General features: G+C 55.1%; 2 protein-coding genes across 2 annotated transcripts in view; one reads left to right on the top strand and one right to left on the bottom strand.

Moving 5' to 3' along the window:
- The window catches only part of THOP1 (thimet oligopeptidase 1), an 84,844-nt gene that overhangs the window by 31,619 nt on the left and 30,881 nt on the right, over positions 1-22,344 (bottom strand). The gene's annotated exons all lie outside the window — the stretch shown is intronic.
- GNG7 (G protein subunit gamma 7) overlaps positions 12,298-22,344 on the top strand; it is a 28,908-nt gene continuing 18,861 nt past the window's right edge. Inside the window, exon 1 of the mRNA XM_068174143.1 lies at positions 12,298-12,310. The gene's annotated coding sequence lies outside the window, so the exon portion shown is untranslated. The remainder of the gene's footprint in view (positions 12,311-22,344) is intronic.

Raw genomic sequence — 22,344 nt, 5'->3', positions numbered from 1 at the left:
ATGGAAATGGTCACGGCTCTACGGGGATGGCGTGGGTCCATAGGGATGGCGATGGATCTGTGGGAATAGCCACAGCTCTGTGGATGGTCACAGACCCACGGGGATGCTCTGAGCTCCGTGGGGACAGTGCCAGCTCCGCAGGGATGTCACAGCTCCCCGGCTCTGCCCATGGGACCTGCTCCTGTCCCCGTGTCCCTTCTGTGGCCTGGGGGGATCCGGGCCCTCTGTGGGTGCCAGGGCAGGACAGTGGGACAGGCACACGCGGGCATGGGGACACTGGCTGCCAGTCCCCGCCTGCTGGCACCCCTCAGGACTCTCAGGTATTTGGGGTGACACCATCACACCAAAACTCAGAGGCTCCCAAACGCCTTGGGGGCAGAAAATCCCCACTTCCCCCCATTCCCGGGTCTGCCCCTCCCCGTCTCTGTCCCCTCCCACTGCTCCCCACCTAACGGGGACCTGTGCCCGCCGTGTCAGGGGACGCCCCGGTCCCGCTGCAGCCCCGCGTGTCGCTCGGGATGCTGCCAGGGATGGCCTCCAGGATGCTTCCCCCGGGAAGCCTGCAGCCCCCCTAGATCAGCCCCCCGAGCCCCCAAGGATCAGCGCAGCACCGGGAAGGGAGGATCCTCGCCGGGCGCCCGGAGCCTCCCCCGGGTCCAGGCGTTAAACAAAACTGCTCCTGAGCGTTAATTAGCGGGATGAGCCGCGGGATGAGCCCTGGGATGAGCCGCGGTGCAGCCGGTTCCCGTCGCTCCCTCCGCCACGGGCAGCCGCGGCCGCACCCCGCGGCCATCAATTTCACAAATGCGGATTTTGGGACCCAAACCAGCTCCTGGCATCGTGTCTCGCACTGGCATCGGCGCTGTGGGGAATATTGTCCCTTGTGCCCCCCAAGGCGGGGGGACGCCGCGGCCGGTGCTGCCCATCTGCAGGAAAAGCGGATTAGGACTCGGCGGGCCGGGACATACGGGAGCGATCTGGATTAGGGGGAAATCAGCCTTCTCCCCACTAACAGGATTGCTGAGTTTCCAGCCCGACCCCAGCGCAGCCGCAGCTGTGCCGTGTGTGCCCGCCGAGGTGGGGACAGCCCGGGCTTGGCATTTCCCCACCTCAGGTCCTGCTGGGACCGCGGCTGCGACTGGTGCGGGCCGGCGCAGACTGGGATGCGCTGGGAAGCGCTGGCTGCTGCCCGCGGGACGTGGCTGTGTCCGCGGGGACTCCGGGCCTCCCTCGCCCCGCCGGGACCAGGCACCACCGGCACCCGCCGGCCGCGCTCGCCCGGTGCCTGTGGCGGCCGCGGGGGAATCAAAGCCTCGATTCAAGGCGTGATTTCCGCTCCCCCCGCGCCGCCACCGCTGCTGGTTCGTTCACCCCACGGATGGATTTTCCCCTCGGTCCCCGGGGGCAGCGGCTCGCCGAGGTGGGGGCAGAGCCCGGCCGGCAGGGGCTGTGCCCGGGGATGGTTTGGGGGGTTTGGGGTCCCCAGGCCCGGCGGCGGGCTCACAGAGCGGGTCCGGTGGGGCTGCACCGCGGCCTCCGGAGGAGCACGGGCCGGGGGATGCCGGGGGATCCCGGGGGGGTCCCGGGGGGGTCCCGGGGGGGATCCCGGGGGGGATCCCGGGGGGGTCCCGGGGGGGTCCCGCCCGGCGCCTCGCGCCCCGGCCGTCACGTGCCCCCTCCCACCTTATTAATATTAATGACTGCTTGCAAAGCCCCGCCCCGTTTCCAGCCCCGCGCGCTGATTGGCCGCTCCCCCGCCGGCCCCGCCCCCTCCCCGGCCTCCCTCCGCGCCGCCGCCGCAACCGAACTTGGCGGCCGCTGCCGGCCCCGCCCCCCGGCCGGCCCTCCCCCCGCGCGCCGCGCTCCGCGGGCTCCCATTGGCTGCGGGCGCTGTCCGTCAGGCGCGCGGGGCGGGGCCGGAGCCGCCCGCGGGCCAGCAGGGTGCGTTGCGCCGCGCGGTGTCTAAGGCGGCGGCTCCGCTCCGCGCCCGCCGCGCCCGCTCCCGCCGGTACCGGTGAGGCGCCGCCGGGAACGGGGCGGGACGGCCGGGGACAGCGGGGGGACACGCCCGGCTGGCTCAGGCCGCGGCTTGGCGGAGCCCCCGCCTCGGCGCGGCCCTGCCCGGGGCCCCTCTCCGCCCGGGGGGGGCGGCGGGGCCGGGCCGGGGAGGCTGGAGGGGCTCCGGGCTGAGGGCGGTCGGGGCGGGGGCAGAGGGGCGGCGGGCCCCGGGAGGGCGGCGGCGGCGGCGGCTCTGGGAAGGCGGTGGGGTGCGGGGGGCCCCGGGCAGCGCTGGGGTCGGGGGCTCAGGGCGGGCTGGGGGTGCGGGGGGCGCTGGGCATGGGGAGGGGGCTGGGGGTGCCGGGGGGCTCGGCGGGAGCGGGGCGGGACAAGAGAGCCCCTGGGGGGAGGCTGGGCGGGGGCCTGGGGGTCCCGGGGGGGAAGGGGGGTGCTGCAGGCTGGCGCAGGGCCGGGGGGTTGGCCTCGGCGGCTCCGGGGGACCCGCAGAGGGTCCCCATGGGGGTCACAGCGCCGGGTGGGATTTCGGCACAGGGCTCGGGGCCAGGAGATGACGTGGGAGTGTCTGGGGGGCGCAGAGAGGGGCCGTGGTGGATTTTTGGGGGCTCTCCGGGTTTTTGGATGAAGGAACTGAGGGGATGGGGGCAGAGGGGGCTGGCTGGCGCTGAGGGTGGGGTGGGGATGGCGAGGGGCGTCTTTGGGAGGATGAGGTGACAAGGGACAGTCGGAGGCGATGAGGGGCAAGGCTCAGCGCCAGCTGCTTGGCAAGTTGGGTGACTTGATGGTGAAGCAGCCCCGCTTTGGGGTGAAGGGGGAGGCTGGGAGCTCGGCAGAGCATCCAGCATCGCATAATTTACTTGTTTGTTTCCCGCCGGCGAGCTGAGGGTGGGTTGGTGTGGCTGGCACAGGACAGCGGTGGCATCCCGCCTCACCCGGGCAGGATTCGGGAGGCTCCGGGGAATTGTGTGGGTTGCATAAAGGAGGGGTGGCTGCAGGATCTGGGTTTTGTGTTCTTGAGGTGTAGAGGAGGTAAGTGGGTGCCGCAGACAAAGGGAGAGAGAGAGAAAGAGAGAGAGAGAAATCTGTCTCCTGCTCCTCACTTCCAGCTGGAGGTGTGGAAGGGGAAGCTGGGCGTCCTTTAGGAGTTGGGGAAGTGCAGGGAAGCAGAGATGGGAGCTGGGGGCACAAATCTGGGCTGTGGCCATCAGGTGTGGCCTTAAACCAAAGCCAAACGGGCTGGGCTGGGGCTGCGTCTGCTCTGAGACACCTCTGCTGCTGCTTGGAGGAAGTTATTGTGGCCAAATAGTGGCGGTTTTTTTGGGAAAACCGGCACCCTCCAGCTTTGTGAGCTTCTTGTGGTGCTGCCCTGGATGCGTCCAGTGGGGGTGATTCCTACCAGGAGGAGGTCTGGTGTGTGGCAGACCTCAGGAGCCAGCAGCTCAGTATCAATCCAGGCAAACTCGAGGCCTTTCAGGTGATTGCTTGGTTTTCTTCGGCTCCTCGGGGCTGAGCTCAGGCCTCCATCCCCGGGAGGTTCCACAGGTCTTTGTCTCCCTGCCACAGGGATATCCACAGGCAGGTGAGCAGATCCTCCAGGCTTCAGCTCCCAGCTCAGCTCCATCACCGTCAAACAAACTGGTGGGAGTTTGTGACTCTGTGGCCACCGTTTATCCCGTTCTTCTGCGGGGAAAACTGGGAGAAACGCCCCCCAGAAAAAGCTGGATCAACAGGGTTAAACGGAGCCGATTGTCCCAGAGGTTTTCTCTGCCATCTGTGGCTGTGACACGAATGGAAATGGCTCTTTTGTGTGGCTGCTGGGGGCGCTGCCGTGGTTGACACAGTTTGGGTGCCCATTCCCGTTTTCCTGCTGTTCCCATCTCATCCCTGGGTGTGTTTACCACCCCGGAGGGAATGAGTGCATCCAGAGCTGCCCTGTGGAGCTGGGGCAGCACAGCAGGGAGCAGCGTGTGACAGGGGACACGGAGATTTGGAGCTTTGTCCCTGCCCGGGCTCCTTATCCCGGGCCTGCCCGTGCCCTGCCGGGGCTCTCATCGGTCCCTGGAGCTCGTTAGCCTAACGAGGGACCCCGCTTCTCATCCCTGCCCTTGGCTCCAGAGGAACTGGACACTCTGGCCCTTGGAAAAAGCTGATTTTTGTGGCAGTTTCCTGATTTTATGGCAGTTTCCTGACTCTATGGCAGTTTCCTCGCTCTTAGGGGATCGTGGCTGTCCCTGCCCCGTTAGAGTCGGGGCTGGACAAGCTCCAGCTCTGGAATAATCGCCCTGGGAACGCTCTGCTTTGTGGAGGGCTCCAAGTGGCCACTTGTCCAGTGGCCAGCGGGTGGGGGAAGCTGTTTGGGCACCCTCAGGAGGAGGTGGCGAGCACAGAGCTGGAGCTGGCACTTAAAAAAATAATTTTCTTGCCTTTTCAGCCCTAAAAATGAGCTCAGGGTGGAAATACGGGGTGGTTTGGTTGGATTTGTAACCCCCAGTGCAGCTCTGGAAGAGTTTCCAGAGGCTGTGGGGAGCAGCGGGGTTGGCAGAGGGGTGGGAAAAAGGGGGTGGATGACCAGAAACCCTGGAAAAGCAGGAGGGAGTTTTGTGATTGTTTGGGGATTCTTGTGCCTGGAGAAAGAGCGTGAGGGGAAAAGGGATTTATAGAATATGGTGTCTGTGCTGATGCGAGATAAGTGAGGGACCTGCTTGAGGTTGTAGATCCAGTGTTGCTTTCCTCATTTTTTTGAGAAATCAGAGGAGTTGAGGTCACCAGAAATCCTGGAATGGTTTGGGTTGGAGGGACCTTGGCAGGGACATCTTCCACTACCCCAGCTTGCTCCAAGCCCCAGAATCCCAACCTGGCCTTGATGTAAAGATCTCTCAGTTGAGCTTTGAGGTGGAAAGCTTTGATTGCTCCAATATCCTGGAATTCCTGAAGTGGTTCAGCCACAGGAATCTTCTGTGGAGAGCTGGAATCTGGATTTCCCAGCTGCAGCATCTCCGAGCTCTCTGCTCTGGTGTCTCTGTGCTCCTCACCTGTTGCCAGGTGATTTTTTGCTTTATCTTCCCCTCCTCTGGCTTTTCCACAAACTGGGAAGGGAACAGAACTGAAAACATAAATCCAGTTCCCTGCCTGCCCATTGTCACATTCAGACAAAAAAAAAGGAAAGAAAGCAAAGCTGGCAGAGAGAGCTTTGTCTTAAATATTAATTAGTCCGAGATTTACCCACTTAATTTGTACTTGACAGTAAATTGCTGGGATCCAGAGAACTGGCAGAGCCCAGGCCTTGCTTCTGGTCCCCCCTGTTATCATCTGCTGCTGCTTGCTTGTGCCAAAAAGGGCCTGGATGAGAACCCGGGGACAAAGGAGCCATTGTGCCCCAAGCCTCGGTGGCGTTTGGAGTTTCTGAAAGTGAAACTCGCTCGCAGGCGCTCTCGAGTTTAAACCTTGCCCCCAAAAAGCGCTTCTGAAATGTTGTGTCTTGCACGATCCTGGCCCAAAATACCTTTTTCCTCCTCCAAGATACATGGGCAGCCACCAAGTAATTAAAAAAAACCCAAGCAAAAGCGGCCACGGGGATAAATTTGTTTAATTCGGTGAATTCTCGCTGGTGGGGGCTCTGAGGGAGGTTTGGTCTTCGCTTGAAGGGGTGTAAGGCGCTGGATTTTCCCTGGGAGTGAGCTCTGGATTCAGCTGATCGTTCCCATTCCAGCGGGGTTGGAATCTCCAGCAGTTCAGGGTTAGGTTTTTGTGGAATGGGTGGGTAGGGATTGGCTGTGACGTTAAGGACAAAAAAAAAAAAAAAAAAGGAGGAAATTCGGGCACGCTGTTAACGCCGAGACACAAAACAGGAAATTTAGTTAAGGGCTGTGCTTTTTCATCATTTATCCTGTGTTTTTCCCCCTCCTGACAGACAAGAAGGAGTTTTAAAGTACTTCAGCCTGGGTTGGGTCTGTACAGCTGGAAACATTCCCGAATTTCCACTTAAAGATGGATTTTTAGTGACTTTTCAGAAGCTGCAAAAGCCGAGAAACCTCAGCAGCTCCTGCTTTATTTTGATATTTGAGAAAACAGAGTTGTTTGGAAAATAATCTCGCTCCAGTGGGAATGGGGGAGCAGGAAAACAGGACCTGATTCCAGAGGGAAGGAGATTCCCCCTCTTGGCACTTACAGCTCCCTTTCAGGTGACAGCACGGAGGTGACAACTAGGGGTGGACACTCTGCTGACGCCCCCCCAGAAAGCTTCTTTGTTTTATTCCCAACTTGTCCCCTCTGGAAATAAAATAATAAATCTATTTTTAAATCTATAGAATAGTTTGGAAAGGTTTTTTTCAGCCCTGGAGGCATTTTGTCCATTTCTGCCTCATCTGCTGTTAGAAAAATGCACAAGATTTAAATGTTTCTGGTGTGGTTTAACCCCTCCAAAGCTCCTCCCGAGCTCGGGAGCTGCAGGAGGATTTCTCTGGATGTGCTGCAGGAGCTGCTTTTGGGAGGTTTTCAGTGTTTTATTTTTCATTTCCTCCACTCTGAGTTATTTCTCTTTTTTTCTTGCTGGCAAGGGCTCCGTGTTTATGCTCCATAAATCCTGACGTGGCCCGGCTGCTCCTCCGAGCAGTTGTGGTGCAATTCCCAAACAAATGTTGGGAATCTCATCAAACTTTTCTATCAGGGAGAAGAGCAAGGCCTGAGGGGCTCTTTATTTCCTTTTTTTATTGAAGCAAGACCTTTTGGTAAGGCTGAGAACTGCTGGTTGCGTTTGCAGCTTGGGAATTCTGTGCCTGGGTGGGGTCTCAGCAGTTCCGGGTGGTTCAGGATCCAGGTGAGTGAGCAGGGAGCTCCAGGTGCTGCATTTCCAGGGATCCACAGGGTCTGGCAGCGTTCCCAAGGAGCTCCACGCTCCCAGGGGAAGATTGGGAACCATTTCTCCTGTGATCCATGAGTGCTGTGGGAGCATCCACGGGATTCCTCTGGTGTCAGGCAGGTTTAATTGCACTAATCCCAATTAAACCTTGGCATTCCCATCGTTTGGGGTATGGAATCCTGATCCATTGGCCTTTTTAGGATGATCTGGCCTCTCTCAGTGCTTTTCCTTCCAATTTAAATCCTGGTGCTGCTTTCCCTACGAATGCCAGGGGTTCCCTGGAATTGTCCCAGGCCAGGTTGGGAACAGGAGGAGGTGCCCCTGCCGTGGCAGGGGGTGGCACTGGATGGACATTTCCAACCCAAACCATTCCATGCTTTTCCAGACCAGGGGTGTCTGTCCATGAGCTCGGAGCTGTGCAGCACGCTGGGCTTTTTTTGGGAAGCAAATCCACGATCCAGACATTCCCAGCAGACGTTCTGGCACAGCCAGCAGCGCGATCACAGATATGTCTTTATCTCTCCCAAGTTTATCCTGTTTCACTGAGCTGAGCTGGCTCCTGGTGCTCCAGCATCCCCCAGCTGAGCATTCCCCGCTCCTCTCAGTGAATCCCTCTTTCCTGGTTTTGCTTTAAAAAGGGAAAGGGGCTGGAGAATTCCTGAGGGGCCTGGGAAGGGGCCCAGCCTGGAGAAAAGTGGGATCAGGGGGACATTCCCCATGTCCACAAGTTCCCAACAGGAGGGGCTCTGCTGCCAGGGGACACCAGGACAGGAGGGAACGGCCCCAGGGTGCTCCAGGTGGGACATCAGCAGGAATTTCCTCCTGGAAAGGGCGGCCAGGCCTTGGAGCTGCCCAGGGAGGTTTGGGGTCCCCATCCCTGGAGGTGTCCCTGGAGGTGGCACTCGGAGCTCCAGGCTGGTGACAAGGTGTGCATGTCCCTTGCATGTGGGACTTGGCGATCCCAGAGCTCTTTCCCAGTGAAAATCCTGCTTTGGATCCCAGTCTGGGGGCTCCACAGCCCAGTTCATGCCTGCCCGTGCTCCACAGGGCCTCGCTGCAAGCACAGTTCTGGGAAAGGCAGCAAAACCCCGGGATTTTGGGGGATTTACACCAACAGAGCTGCAATCCACATTCCTTTACCAGCATTCCGAGAGCTTTAAGCCTGACCTGTGCCAAGCATCACCTTCCCTTTGCAGGGCCGGGGCTGGGATTGCCCACAGCACTTTTCACAGGGGTGAAATACAGAATTCCCTTTGCAGGGCTGGGGCTGGGATTGCCCACAGCACTTTTCACAGGGGTGAAATACAGAATTCCCTGTGCAGGGCCGGGGCTGGGATTGCCCACAGCACTTTTCACAGGGGTGAAATACAGAATTCCCTTTGCAGGCCTGGAGTTGGGATTGCCCACAGCACTTTTCTCAGGGGTGAAATACAGAATTCCCTGTGCAGGGCCGGGGCTGGGATTGCCCACAGCACTTTTCACAGGGGTGAAATACAGAATTCCAGTTTTCCAGCGGGAGCTGCTGGGAGAGGATGGATCTGGGTGCCTGCCAGGGATTAGTCACGGGGCTGCACCTCCTCTGGGAGAGTGGCCCGTGCCTCCAGGGGAGCGGTTCTGTCCCTGCAGCCCTGCGGGGCACAGCGGGTGGAGGACAAGGAAGGGCTGGCTCGGGAATGCTGTTGGGAATCCGTCCCGGTGTTGTTGGGCTGAGCTGGGAAGGGATTTTTGGGAATGGCAGAGGGGTGGGAGCGGAGCTGCCGCGATTCCCAGGCGTTGGGAATGCCGGGATGAGCCACCTGGAGCGGGTCAGTCCCTGAGCCCAGCTCTCCTCTCTGTCTCTCTGATTGCTAATTAGCTGGTTAACATTCCCTCATTATCCCACCCTCGGCTTTTCTTCCCGAGGATCTGAGCCTTTCCAGAGCTCCAGAGGAGCGTTAACTCTCTCACCGGATTAAGCAGCACCCGTTTGTGAGCCCTGGTTTTGGTGTAGCCCCAAATTCCACGCTCCACGTTCACCGTTTTTAGGGATACCTAGGAAACCAACGCAGAGTTCCATCCCATTTTGCTGTGTTTTTTGATTTATGGCCATTCCTAGGGACAATCCCCATTCCTGCATTACCAGGATAGAGGCAATCAGCGTTTCCCCGCCTGCTGGTGAGGAATATCTTTGTGGCAGCCCAGTTTAAGACTATTTTCCCCATTCCAACAGGGACTTTAATTCCATTTTAACACTCCCAGCCACTCCACGAGCTCATTAATGCTCTGTGCTGCAGAGAGTTCTTCGCCCTGTGGCAAAACTTTCAAAATTCCGTGGTTTTTTTTTTTTTTTTCAATTATTTTTTTTTTTGGTGTTAAGGTGTGAAAAACGCTGTTCTGGTGTTCTCTGGAAATAGTTCTCACCTTTGGAATAATACTGGAGAGAGGCAGAGTGCTGAAAATAGCAGCAGCTGCCATAGGCCGGGATGGAGTTGTGTTGTCAGTCATGGGAACAGAAATCCAATTCCACCTGCGGATGAGCATTCCTGAAATAGAAGAGGGGTTGTCAACCACCAGAGGAGATGCATTGTGTGCATCCCCGGTGAGGAAAAAAAAAAATTTAAAAGAAAAAGATCTGATCCACGTTTTCCAGCGGTTTGGAAAACTTGGGAGAGTCCCAGAGCTGCCTTTGGGAGAGGTGGTTTGGCTAAAATTTGGTGGTTTGGAGGTAAATCCGGGAAAAAGCTCGCTGGGGTTCCAAAGGGATTCTCAGAGGGAGATTCTGCCAGCCTGGGGAAGGCGGGAATGGCTCCAGGGTCGGGAAAAGCGCTCGGGGAAGGAAGGTCGGTGGAGGGGCAGGAAGTTTTTATGGGAGGCTGAACAAAGCTGGGTAGGAAATGGATTCACAGCCAAGGCAGGGGGGCTGCGCTGCTTCCCTGAATTCCAGCACTGCCGAGGCATTCCAGGTACAAATTCTCCATTTTTTCCTGGAATTTCAGGAGCCACAGAGCCTCTGGTGCAGCTGCTTTTCTTCCCCAAACTCCCCCAGTCCGTTTTTTTAACCATTTTTCCCTGATTTATTTGTCTCATCCTCAACTCCTGTCCCCTGCATAAATAATCCCTCCCTCCTTGGTGTTTTCCATGTGCAGGCTGCTGTAATTACGGGTTTGGATTCCTGCTGGGACTGATTGTATCGAGCTGATCCAAGTGCTGGTGCCCATGGATCGGGTTTGGGGCTGGTGATTAAAATAAAACAGAATGGCTGGGAGGGAAGAGGGGTGGGCCTGGCCACCTTCCATTTAATCCTAGAACAGACTGGAAAAGCTTTTGTCCACATCCGTATTTTCCTGAATGTTCTCCTAGGTTTTTCCAAGCTGGAATATTTTCTCCTCCGTGCTCTGGGTGGTTGTAAATTCCAGGACTTGTAAAATTTGTTATTTCAGTGGGATTATCCAAGGAAAAACCCATTTCTGCCAGGTTTTGTCGAAATAAAATCAAGGATGCCGAGGGCTGGCAGTGCTCCTCATCCATTCCTTCCAGGATGCTATCCTGGTTTAAAAGGCTCTTGTGGAGGAGCAGTTCCAGGATTTAATGAATACCTGTCCCTAATGCCTGTGTGCCTTCCCATCGGCCCAGAGGGAGTGGGAATGGGAAAGAATTCCAGGAGCAGAGCTGGATAAAGCTGCAGAAACTCTGTATGAATGTGCTGGGGAAAAAAGATGGATTGGGAAGTGAGAGCCCATAAATCTGTCGCCTCTCTGGGAATGGGAATTTGCTCCATTCCCTGCATTCCCAGCAGATCCCGCTCTAATCCAGGCCTATAAATACTCCCGGTTTGCCTTCCTGGCTGACGTGGCTCCGGCAGGGATCTCGTTAGGAGCAGGATTTTGTGGAATTCAGAGGCTTTTTGGTGGTGGCTGCTGCGCTCTTTGGAGGTTTGTTGGTGGAGCTGGGAGTGAGGATGACACAAGGAGAGCTGGAATCCCATTCCTGCCAGGATCCTGGGATATTTCCTGCTCTGTGGGATGGCAACCACACTCGGTGTTCCAGGGGTGGAAGGAGCTTCCCTCCAAGCTCCTGAGCTGGTCCATCCTGAGGGACATGGATTTTCCAGCTTTGCCAGCTCCAGGAGGGCAGGGGTAGGTGGGATTTTTAGGAATTCCTCCCTGTGAGGGTGCTGAGAGAACAGGATGGAATTCCCAGAGCAGCTGTGGCTGCCCTGGGATCCCTGAGGGTGTCCAAGGCCAGGCTGGAGCAACCTGGGATAGTGGGAGGTGTCCCTGCCCTTGGAATGGGATGGGCTTTGAGGTCCCTTCCCACCCAAACCCTCCTGAGGTTCCATGATCCCAAACATGATTTTTCTCAAAGTCCCTCGGCCGTGACCCTGTCAGTGCAGCCCTGAGGGGTTTTGGTGTAAATCCCGAGGTTTGGGAGCTCAGACCAGGCAGGAAAAGGCTCCCTTAAACTCCACTGAACTCCCACTGGGTTTCCTGTAATCCCAACTCCTTTTCCTGAATTATTTCTCTGTGTGTGTGGGGCCAGCTCTGCCCGTCCCTGTGCCACGTCCTGGGGGTTTTGTCCTTGTCCCCAGCGGGTCTGGTGGCACCGTGGGGCTCTGCAGAGGCGTCCCTGGCACGGAGCTCCTGCTGCCAGCTGGGTCCGGGGCCTGGGATGAGTTTTCCCAGTTCCCAAACAACGGGATGAGTTTCCCCAGTTGCCATTGCTGCTGTTCCCTGCTTTCCCCAGGGCAGAGCCACAGCAGGAACAGGCAAACATCCCGAGCTTCCTGGTGCCTGGGACATCTCTGGCTCCCAGTGCATCCCTGCTCCAGGTGCTGCTCCCTGGCTTTTATCGGGGCAGGTTTTGCTGTTAATGATTACACAGGGAGCGGTTCCCTCTGGAAAGCCGAGCCTGGCACTGCCCCGAGGCCTCCTGCAGCTCCAGCCCCGCTCCCCTGGTTGCTTTTTGTCATCCTTGGAAACAAGCTGGGATAATAATTTGTATTCTCTGCTCCCCGTGGGGTTTATTCCCTTAAAATTCCAGCGTGAATCGGGGGTTTCTCTGCCCAGAGCAGAGGGATTCTCTGCTGTAAGTGCTGAGGAGTTAAATCCCAGAGTCCCGTCTGGAGCAGGGTGGGAGCACAAACCTGGCTGGGATGTTTACCCTGGAGCCGATGAGGTGGGGCTGGGTTTTATCAGAGGTGCTTCCCGAGCGATAAATTAAACATTGGGAAGGTTTTTAGGGAAGCACAGCTCCATAACCACGTCCTGGCCACTTGTTCAAAACAAAACAAGGAACTGATGAGGTGGGAGAGTTGTGAGGCAGCCAGGATGTGGGGAGAACATCGGGATCTTTGCACAGATGTGTGCCCTGGCCCCGTGTCCGTGGGGATGAGGCTCCTCAGATCCTCAACCCCGCCAAATTCCCTCTGTTTCCTTTGCTTCTGCTGTGCTGGGGCCCAAACTCTGCTTTTTTTTTTTTTTTTCCCTTTTGCAGATGTCATTCTCTGCCACCTGACAAAGGAACAGAATGCAGCAATTTTCCCTAACCTAAATAGTGGCTCTGTATTTCCAGCTCCTCTGGAACTGGAATTAATTTAGTGTGTGGGCTTTTTAATTGGCTCGTTGTGGGGAGGAACAGGAGATGAAGTGCTGCAGCTCTGCCTTCCTCTTCCCTTTCTTTCCGTAAATCTTTGTCACTCTCCTTGTCTTTCACTTCCATGAGTCGCTCAGGTTATTTTCCCCTGGTTTCTTGTGTTGAAACTCCCCTCTGCCAGCCTCAGGAATATCATGGATGGGGCTGCTTCCTCCACCTGGGACAAATCCCCTGTGACTGATGGAGGGAATTGGGAATTGGTTCTCCACTCCTGGTGTGCTGGTTTTGGGAGGTGGGGGATGGATGGATGGATGGATGGATGGATGGATGGATGGCTGATGGACGGATGGATGATGGACGGATGGATAGATGATGGATGGCTGATGGATGATGGATGGATGATGGATGGATGGAGGGATTGAGGAATGGATGAGGGATGGATGGATGGAGGGATTGAGGGATGGATGGCTGATGGATGGATGGATGATGGATGATGGATGGATGATGGATAGATGATGGATGGATGGAGGGATTGAGGGATGGATGGAGAGATTGAGGGATGGATGGATGGATGATGGATGGAGAGATTGAGGGATGGATGGATGGATGATGGATGGAGAGATTGAGGGATGGATGGATGGATGATGGATGGATAGAGGGATGATGGATGGATGATGGATGGATGATGGATGGATGATAGATGGAGGGATGATGATGGATGGATGGATGATGGAGGGGTGATGGATGGTGGGATGATGGATGGATGATGGATGGATAGAGGGATGATGGATGGATGGAGGGATGATGGATGGCATCCCTCGTTCCTGTGGAGCCATCTTCAGACTCGGATGTGGAATTGCACAGGTGACAGCCTGGGAGCTGCCAGGCTTTTTCCTCCCCACCAAAAAAATCTCTTTTGGAATCTGTGTGTTCAAAGCCAGGTCTAAGTTGATAGAAATTGGGGTTTTTCATCCCAGATTCCATGGATGAGCATGGAGAAAGCCTCAAGTGCCACCTGCATCATCCTCACTAAACCTCTCCTGTGAGGACTTTTAGGATTTCATCCCCCTGGCCAAAAAAATCTCAAAGGCAGATCCTGAACGTATTGAAATGTAAATAAACCACCCCAAAGGACACAGTCCTCGTGTGCCTGCGTGGATTTAAATCGATTTGGAGTGGGCTGGATTCCAGCAGGGAGAAAACAGGGAAAACACAGGGGGAAAGGGGTCTGCTGGAAATGGGAGAAAAGGTGAGAGGTGCTTTAAATAGTTCAGGAATGGGCTGGATTCCAGCAGGGAGAAAACAGGGAAAACACAGGGAAAAATGGGATGATGGAGATGGGGAAAAGGTGTGAGGTGATTCAGCTGGTGGGCTCAAACCTGGTGTTGAGAGGAGCTGGAATTCCCTGCAGGATCCTTTCAATTGCTGGAAATTCTCTCAATTTTTTTTTTTTAGGAGATTTGTCCTTTGCCCCCTGCAGCGAGTGCCCTGTGTGCCAGAGGAGGTGGGGACACCTGCCCAGGTAGGTGCCAGCAGCACCCACAGACACCCAAACACCTCCTGAGCCCCAAATCAGGGCATTTCCCACCTGGAATTTGGGTGGGAAGGATCCTAAAGCCCATCCAGTGCCTTCCCTTCCACCATCCCAGGGTGCTCCAAGCCCTGTCCATGTCACCTGTGCCAGGTGGGCAGTGGGGACTGTCCCTCCACTGAGAGGTGTTGCCAGGTGCCTCAGGTGGCCCTGGGGACACACAGAAATCTGATGTGGAGCTGCTGCCTCTGACTGGAATGGTTCTCCATAAAACAATTCCATTATTTTTCCTGGAATTAGCTGAGCCTTCAGGTCCCTTCCATCCCAAACCCCTCTGTGACACCACAATATCACCACTCTTTAGGTGTTCCAGTATTCTCCACCTTAAAAATTCTTAATTTAAAAAAAGATCCGAGTTTTGATAGGAAGACCCAAAGGTTAATCAAGGTCACGAGTCACTGACCTGCCTCGGGAGCAGCTCCAGAGGTGTTCCCCTGTTCCTCCAAGGAACACCCAGCCAGGCCAGAGTTGTTTCTTGGGAAGAAATCCTTTTTTTTAGGAGATTCCAGCGGGTTTTTGTCCTCAGTCCCGGCTTTAGGCTGGATTTGGAGTCTCCAAGAGAGGGCACTGTGTCCCTGGCAGTGGAGCCGTGGATGAGCTGCCAGCCCAGAGCTCCTCATCCCAGGGAGCCGAGTAATTAACTGAGACACTCATTAGCAGCTGCTCTGGGGGCTGGACATCCTCATGTGACTTCTGGTCCTTTCCCTCCATTCCTGGCAGCGCTTCCTCTTGCCTCACTTTCCTAAAAAAACCCCAGAAATGTCCCTTCCCTGTCCTACCCTGTCCTACCCGTGTCACTTTGCCCTGATTTGTGCACTTGGGGTGTCCTCCAGGAGGGGATGGGTGTGGGGTCCCTGGGAGCCTCGCCGTGAGTCACAGGTTTCATCCAAACCAGGAGGAAAACAGGGGAAAACAAGAAGAGGAAAACTCTGGGAGGTTGTTCTTGGTGTCATTTCTCGTGGGAAAGGTTCGTGCTCCAGCTCGGAGCGAATCTTGGTTCACAAGTTTGTGTGGAAGTGTGGAAGGAGGGGTTTCAATTCTCCAGCCCTGGAGGGACCTGACAGGAGGGTTTGAAGTTCTGCCCTGGAGGTTTTGGGGTGGTTGCCCTGGTGCCATTGTTGGATAATTTGCTATTTATAGGGGGATGTTTTTAGGGATGTGACAAGTCCAGCTCTGGACCTGGATCTGGGGATATTTCTGGAGCACAAAGGGGCAGAATTGAACCTGTGGTGCTGCTCCATGGTGGGGGGGTTAATCCTGGGGGTGAGCTGAGCATCCAGAGAGACATGGAGGGGCTGGAGCCAGGCCTGGGAAGGGGCTGGAGAATCCCTGAGGGAGCTGGGAAGGGGCTGGAGAATCCCTGAGGGGGCTGGGAAGGGGCCCAGCCTGGAGAAAAGCAGGATCAGGGGGACATTCCCCATGTCCACAAGCCCCCAGCAGGATGGGACAGGAGGGGCTCTGCTGCCAGGGGACACCAGGACAGGAGAGAACGGCCCCAGGCTGTGCCAGGTGGGACATCAGCAGGAATTTCCTCCTGGAAAGGGTTGTTAAGCCTTGGGAAGAGCTGCCCAGGGAGGTTTGGGGTCCCCATCCCTGGAGCTCCGGGCTGGGGACAAGGTGGGGATCAGGCACAGCCTGGACTGGTGATCCCAGAGCTCTTTTCCAGCCTCAGTGATCCCCTGCTCCTGATTTTTCTCCCTTTTTTATTCTCTTTGTGGTGCCAGTCGGGACTCTCACACACCTTTCTGATTTTTAGGGGCAGCTTTTCATGCTCTCAGTTCCCCCCCATTCCTGAAATGGCACGAATCCCCCTTTTTAGGGATTTATATCCTGCAGAAATGGAGCTGCCCTGGCTCAGGAATCACGGATGGATCCCATTTCCCAGGGGTCATTAAGACATTTAATTTTTTCACTAATTGCCTGTATTAAGTTGCTGATCCTGGAAGATTGAGGGCACTTGTGTAACATGAACCACATTGAAACAACCTCAGAAGTGGCTCTGAGGTGAAGCAGCCACATTTAAACCCAAACCTTGCTTCCAAATCCTTCTTCTGGGTATTTTCCTCCTTTCCCCGTTTTCTGTGGCGAACTTTTCCCAGCTGGAAGGGAAAAGGGGAATATCCCCTCGCTGGGGAGTGTTTGGTTCAGCTGGAAGCAGGGCTGGTTTATCAGGATTCTTTTTGTGGGGTGTTTTTAGGGATTTTTAAACAACTCGATACTTAATATTTTACTGGAGAAATTCCCAAATTGTTGGAGTAACCTATGGAATAACTCTGCAGCCTTCAGCTGCTGTCAGAACACTGCAAAGCAAATTCCTGCTGGCTTTTCCAAGGGCACTTCAGGAATCCCAAACCTCAGCATCCCATCTGGTATTTACTGTGTCAGGAATTCCCCTCAGCTGGATCCACTTTCACCCCCTCTTCCCCTTCCACGCAGTTGTTGGTGTGGATTTCAACATTCCTGCCGGTTTTGGGATGCTGTTGGTGTGGATTTTAAAATTCCTGCCGGTTTTGGGATGCTGTCAGTGATAGAAAAGATCCCCTTTGGTTCCTGGCAGAGGCTCTGGGCTGAAATAATTCCATTAAACCTCAGGAGCAGGGAAGGGGATTGTCCCTGCTTTGATCTGGTTGGAACAGCTGCAGGCATTTGCTAAAACTGGAGGATTTAAATACAAATTTTTTTTTTTTGTTGCTATTTTGCCCTCTAAAAGCAGAATAAGGTGATTTTTTTTTTTTGGATGAAAGGAAGCTGGAAAGTCAAAGGCATCCCTGGAGTACCCCGAGCAGAGGGAGCTGCTGCTCCAGCACAGTTTGTTCCGTTAGCGTGGGGACATTTTTAAAATCTCATTTTCCAAACAACTCCTGGAAATTGGCATCCCAGAAGCAAAAACTCTTCTAAAAATAGCTCTGAAATGAGCCCTGTTGTTTCCATGGCCCCTTGTCCCGAGGATCCCTGAAGCTCCGGAGGGGTTTGAGGAGATTCTGCCGAGCAGAGCTGGAGCCCCAAACATTTCCTGAGGAATGGGTTCCTGTGAGGAATGAGCTCCTGCTGCTGGAATGCTGCTGTCTGCAGGGTTTATTTTAAACTGTTTTCCCTCTTTTGCTCAGAGGAAAAGCAATTCCTGGGCAGGGATGCCTGAGGGGGTTGGAAAAATCCCTTGGAATATCCCAGGTGGGGAAATGTGCTGCTCCTTTTCCTTGGATCCAGGAGGCATTCCACGCTTTAACTCCCCTTCTGAATCAATCTGGTTTATTTCCCATGGTCTGGAATTTCACCTTCCCCCTGCACGGATCCACCTGTGCACAGGTGTGTGAAATGGGGTGCTCTGCTCAGAAATCCCAAAATTCCTGAGCCTCCCAGGGGCAGGACTTGCCTTTGGAAGGATTTTAAAATGCCAAGTGTGGTCACTTAGGTCCTGTGCTCAATTCCTGAGCTCAGATCCTGGGGGTGTGAATCCTGCAGACCCTTTTTGCTTCCCTCTCCTCCAATTCTTCCCTTTTTAGGACTTCAAAAAATATTCCAGAGCCAGTTGCCAGCACAGGCGTCCCAACGAGTTTCCAACAGCAAATGAGTGCTGGCTGCAGCAGCTGCTCCCAAAAAAAACCCCAAAAAACCCAGCTGGAAAAGGGCACAGGGAAAGAAGGATCTGCTCATCCCTTGGAGGAGCTCCCGGGGAAAAGTTCGCGTTTGAAGCTCTGCCCTGGAGGTTTTGGGGTGGTTGCCCTGGTGCCATTGTTGGATAATTTGCTATTTATAGGGGGATATTTTTAGGGATGTGACAAGTCCAGCTCTGGACCTGGATCTGGGGATATTTCTGGAGCACAAAGGGGCAGAATTGAACCTGTGGTGCTGCTCCATGGTGGGGGGTTAATCCTGGGGGTGAGCTGAGCATCCAGAGAGACATGGAGGGGCTGGAGCCAGGCCTGGGAAAGGGCTGGAGAATTCCAGCAGCACAGAATTCCAGCATCACGGAATTCCAGGGGCATGGAATTCCAGGGGTACAGAATTCCTGCAGCACAGAATTCCTGCAGCACAGAATTCCAGGGGCATGGAATTCCAGGGGCACAGAATTCCAGCAGCACAGAATTCCAGCAGCACAGAATTCCAGGGGTACAGAATTCCTGCAGCACAGAATTCCAGCAGCACAGAATTCCAGGGGCATGGAATTCCAGGGGTACAGATTTCCTGCAGCACAGAATTCCAGCATCACGGAATTCCTGCAGCACGGAATTCCTACAGCACAGAATTCCTGCTGCTGAGCTGGGAGCTCCTCCTGGAAAGGCTCCTGCTCCTTCCCCTGGGATTCCTGGCTCCAGGGGGGAATTCTGGTGGGCTGGGCTGGAGGATCCGGTTTCCTTCCTGGCTCTGGCTCTCCCGGATGCTTCACATTCCCAACTGTTGGTGCTTCCAAGGAATTGGGGAAGGAATTCCCCTTCCTGCTGCCCACACCCACTCCAAGAAACATCTGAAAGGGATGGCTCTGGCTTGGCAGGGTCAGGGAAGGAAGGAAGGCCAGGGAAACCGGGATAGAGCCAGGAAAACCTGGATACAGCCAGAGAAACTCGGGTAAAGCCAGGAAAACCTGGATACAGCCAGAGAAACTCGGGTAAAGCCAGGGAAACCTGGATAGAGCCAGGAAATCCTGAATGCAGCCAGGGAATCCTGAATGCAACCAGGGTAACCCCGGGTAAAGCCAGGAAAACCTGGATAGAGCCAGGAAAACCTGGATAGAGCCAGGATTTTGCCCCGGCTGTCAGTGTGACATTCCCAGCAGGAATTAATTGCCGTTTGTGGGGAGGGGGCAGAGCCTTTCCAAGGCCTCCAGGCCCGGAGCCAGGGGATGTTTCCCGGAGGAAGGGGCAGCCTCTGGGGCACAGGGAAGCCCCCGTGTCCCTGGGGTGTCCCCAGCCCGTGTCCCCAGCTGGGCTGGCCGCGGAGCGTGGCCGCTGCAGTGTCCGTAAACAGGAGCCTGTGGAATATCGAGTTCCAAACCTTTGCGCCGGGACAGGGCTGGGAGGAAGGAGGGGGCAGAGTTTACTGCGGCTGAGGTCAGCCTTGTTTTCCCTCCCGGAGCAGGGATCCTGCCGGGCTGTAAACAACGGGAAAGCCAGAGGTGGGATCGTGTCCCTCTGCAAAGCTCCGGGGCTGCTTTTTTCCTTTGGTCGTGGTGTAGCTGCTGCCAGGTCCCCATGGGGTCTCTGCAGGGCTCTGAGAGCAGCTCTAAACCTAAAACTCAACCATTTGTAGTGCAGGACCCCCTGCACTTTGGAAAGGAAAGGGCAAAAGGAGGAACCCAAAGCAGCCCAAAATTCCGGGGGAAACCGAGGGCAGTGAGGCACGTGTTGTGTTGTCGCTGCAGGCTTTCAGCTCAGCTCCAGCTGCCTTGGTCTGAAGGGAAGGGATTTGTCTCGTTATTGATTAATCTGCCATTAATGGGTTCATTTTACCTGGGAAAACGGCCTGGCTGAGGGCTTTGGAATGGCTTTGGAGGTGGTTGGATTTGGGCTGGTTTGTGTCAAGCCCTCCTGCAGCGTGGAGCTGATTCCAGCAGCAGCTTCACCTCCGTGAAATGGTTTGGCTTGGAAAACCCCTCTGAAGTCAGGATTGCAGCTGAAGGTTGGCTCTTTTCCTAAAATTCCTGGTGGCCTTCCCTGCCCCTGGAACCTCCCAGGTGCTGCTGCATGTTGTCAGCCCCGCATCCTGCCCATGCCCCCTGTTTGTGTTGATGAATTCCCTGGGATTTGGGTCCTTTTGGATCAATTGCAGGATTCTGGAGGGAATCAGAACTGCTCCAGCAGGAAGAAGGAGTGAATCTGATGATCCAGGTGCTCTTTCCATCCCCCCCATCCTAAATCCAGCTAAAGCCTCCCCAGAACCCAGGGATTTGTGGATGGTGCTGTGGAAAACCTCCCTGGAGCAGTGGAATGGCTGGAAGTGCCCAATTCCAGAGGCTTGGAGCAACCTGGGACAGTGGGAAGGGTGGAAGTGGGTGGGCTTTGAACTGCTTCCAGCCCAAACCATTCCATGATTCCATGAGCCTCAGGGGTTGCCCATTCCAAGGCCAGTTCCAAACCTGGAGCTGTTTGAGGTGTTTGTGCCTTCTATCCCCAACTCCCTTTTGCTCTTCCCCAAATTCAGGCTTTTTTTCCCTGCCCTCACCTTCCTATTTCCACAGAGACCTGGCCCTGGAATGTAAAATTTGTGAAAATCCCTGTTAAATGAAAAAGCAAAACAAGTCTGAACTGCTTTTTTTGGCCATTCCTCATCCCTGAATCTGCTGCAATCTGCAGGAGGAGAAAGGAGCCCTGGCCTGAACCCCAGCCCAGAGTCACTGACGTGGGTTTGACTCCTTCAGAAAAACCAAAACAAAACAAAGCAAAGAAAAAAAAAAATACCCTGTTTGTGTTCAGCCAGCGAGCGGGGAAAACAAGCAGGGCTGGGTTTCAGCTCCGATGGATTCTTGGAATTCATCCCTCGCTGGCTCCGGCTCTGGCTTCAGCTGGGTTGAGCAATGCTTTACTGGGAAGGGGACGTGAGGCACGAGGGGCTCCCGGGGGGGCTTGGGGAGCTCTCCCAAGGCCAGCTCGTTCCTGCAGCCTGGGGCCGAGGTTTTCTCGGAAATTCAACCTGCCAGGATGTGCTCAGCCAGGGCAGGCTGAGGCTTTCTGTGGTGAAATGCTCTGCAGCCGTCCCTGGGATGATGTAAATGCTGCTGCTTTTCTCACATTGCCCCCCCAAAAAATGATGCAAACTCCTCTTTGTCACAGTCTCCTCTGGAATGGGGCAAACTCCTCCTCTTCTTCATATTCCCCCCCAAAAATGGGGGCAGCACCTCTCCCTCCCATCATTCCCTCTCAAAGATGGGGCAAACAGCTCCTCTTCTTCATATTCTCCTCTAAAATGGGGGGGATTCCTCCTCTTTTTCATGTTCCCCCCCCCAAAAACGGTGCACACACTTCTCCCTCTCCTCATTCCCCCCAAAAATGGGAAAACACTTCCTAACATTCCCTCCAAAAAATGAGGCAAGCACCTCTCCAGCTCCTCATTCCCCTCAAAAATGATGCAAACTCCTTCTCTTCTTCATCTCCCCCCAGCCAAATGATACAAACCCCTCTCCCTCTCTGCTTCCCCCTCCTAAAAAATGCAATTTAGACCCAAATATTTCCCTGAGCCCTCACCCAGGCCGTGGCTGTGATTTATAAAAACAAAGGAGAACGGATTCCACGGCTTCCCTGTCGTTATTCTGATTATTGATAAATGAATGTCAGCCCTGATTTTCCGGTGAATGATTGGATATTGATCAAACCAGGGATGTCCCTCTCCAACGCTGATTAATGCCGTGATGGAGAAAATATCCCGAATTATACCTCCATTAATAGCACAGCTCCATCTGCTCGGGGTGATGGATCTGAATTCCCATTTTCCTTGGCAGGAGCAACCAGGCAATCCAGAAAATTCAGGGAATCCACGTGGATCCAGGACAGAGAACGAGGCTGCTCTGCAGTAGGAAGGTGAGCAGAGACCTCGTGATTTGTCTCCTTATTGATTAATTTCCCCTTAATTGGTTCGTTTTATCTGGAAAACAGTGCGGATGAGGGCTTTGGAATGGGTTTGGAGGTGGATTTGGATTGGGAAGTGCTGACTGTGGGTGCTGCTCGTTATATGCCAGCAATTACCTCGTTAATTAGGGGGGGAGATCTCTGCATTCCAGAGGGGGCCTGGAGCTGTGTGGGAGCTGCTGTTCCTGGGAAGTTCCGTGGAGGGCTTGTTTGGAGGTGACAAACCCAGGGCTGGGAATTGGGGCTGTCTTGTCCCAGGGCTGCATCATCCTCAGGGTTTCCAACGGCGCTGGATCCTGTTGGAATGACCTTGGGAATTCAAGGGGCAGGAGGCTGAGCCCTCCCTGCATTTGAGAGATGTCTGAGCTCCCCACAGGGGCTTTGGGACAGGAGGACATTGGGGTGATGAGGATGGTGATGATGATGAGCAGTTGCTGCTCCTGGGTCACCCAAAGAGCTGAGATCCAGGTGGCTCCAGAGCTCTGCGTTTCCCCGTGTGTCGCAGCCAGGCTTTGGAAGTGGGAATGGGCTGATTTTGTGCATTTCGGGTGAAAAATCCTTTAAAATCCCATTTTTGGGGGGAAAGGTGTTCCAGGATTTCCTGGCCTGCGGTTCCGCGGTGCGGGCGGCAGAGGGCGCGCTTGGGCCGCGGTTGTGGGGCTCTCATTTGAATATTTATTAGTTGGCTTTAATGTCATTATTTATATGGGGATTCCTTAATCAAAGCGCGTTAATTAAAACTGGAGCCA

This window comes from Anomalospiza imberbis, chromosome 27, assembly GCF_031753505.1.
Source record: "Anomalospiza imberbis isolate Cuckoo-Finch-1a 21T00152 chromosome 27, ASM3175350v1, whole genome shotgun sequence".
Classification (NCBI taxonomy): Eukaryota; Metazoa; Chordata; class Aves; order Passeriformes; family Viduidae; genus Anomalospiza; species Anomalospiza imberbis.
Note: the sequence above shows the minus strand (reverse complement) of the source record. Positions and strands in the feature narration are given on the sequence as shown.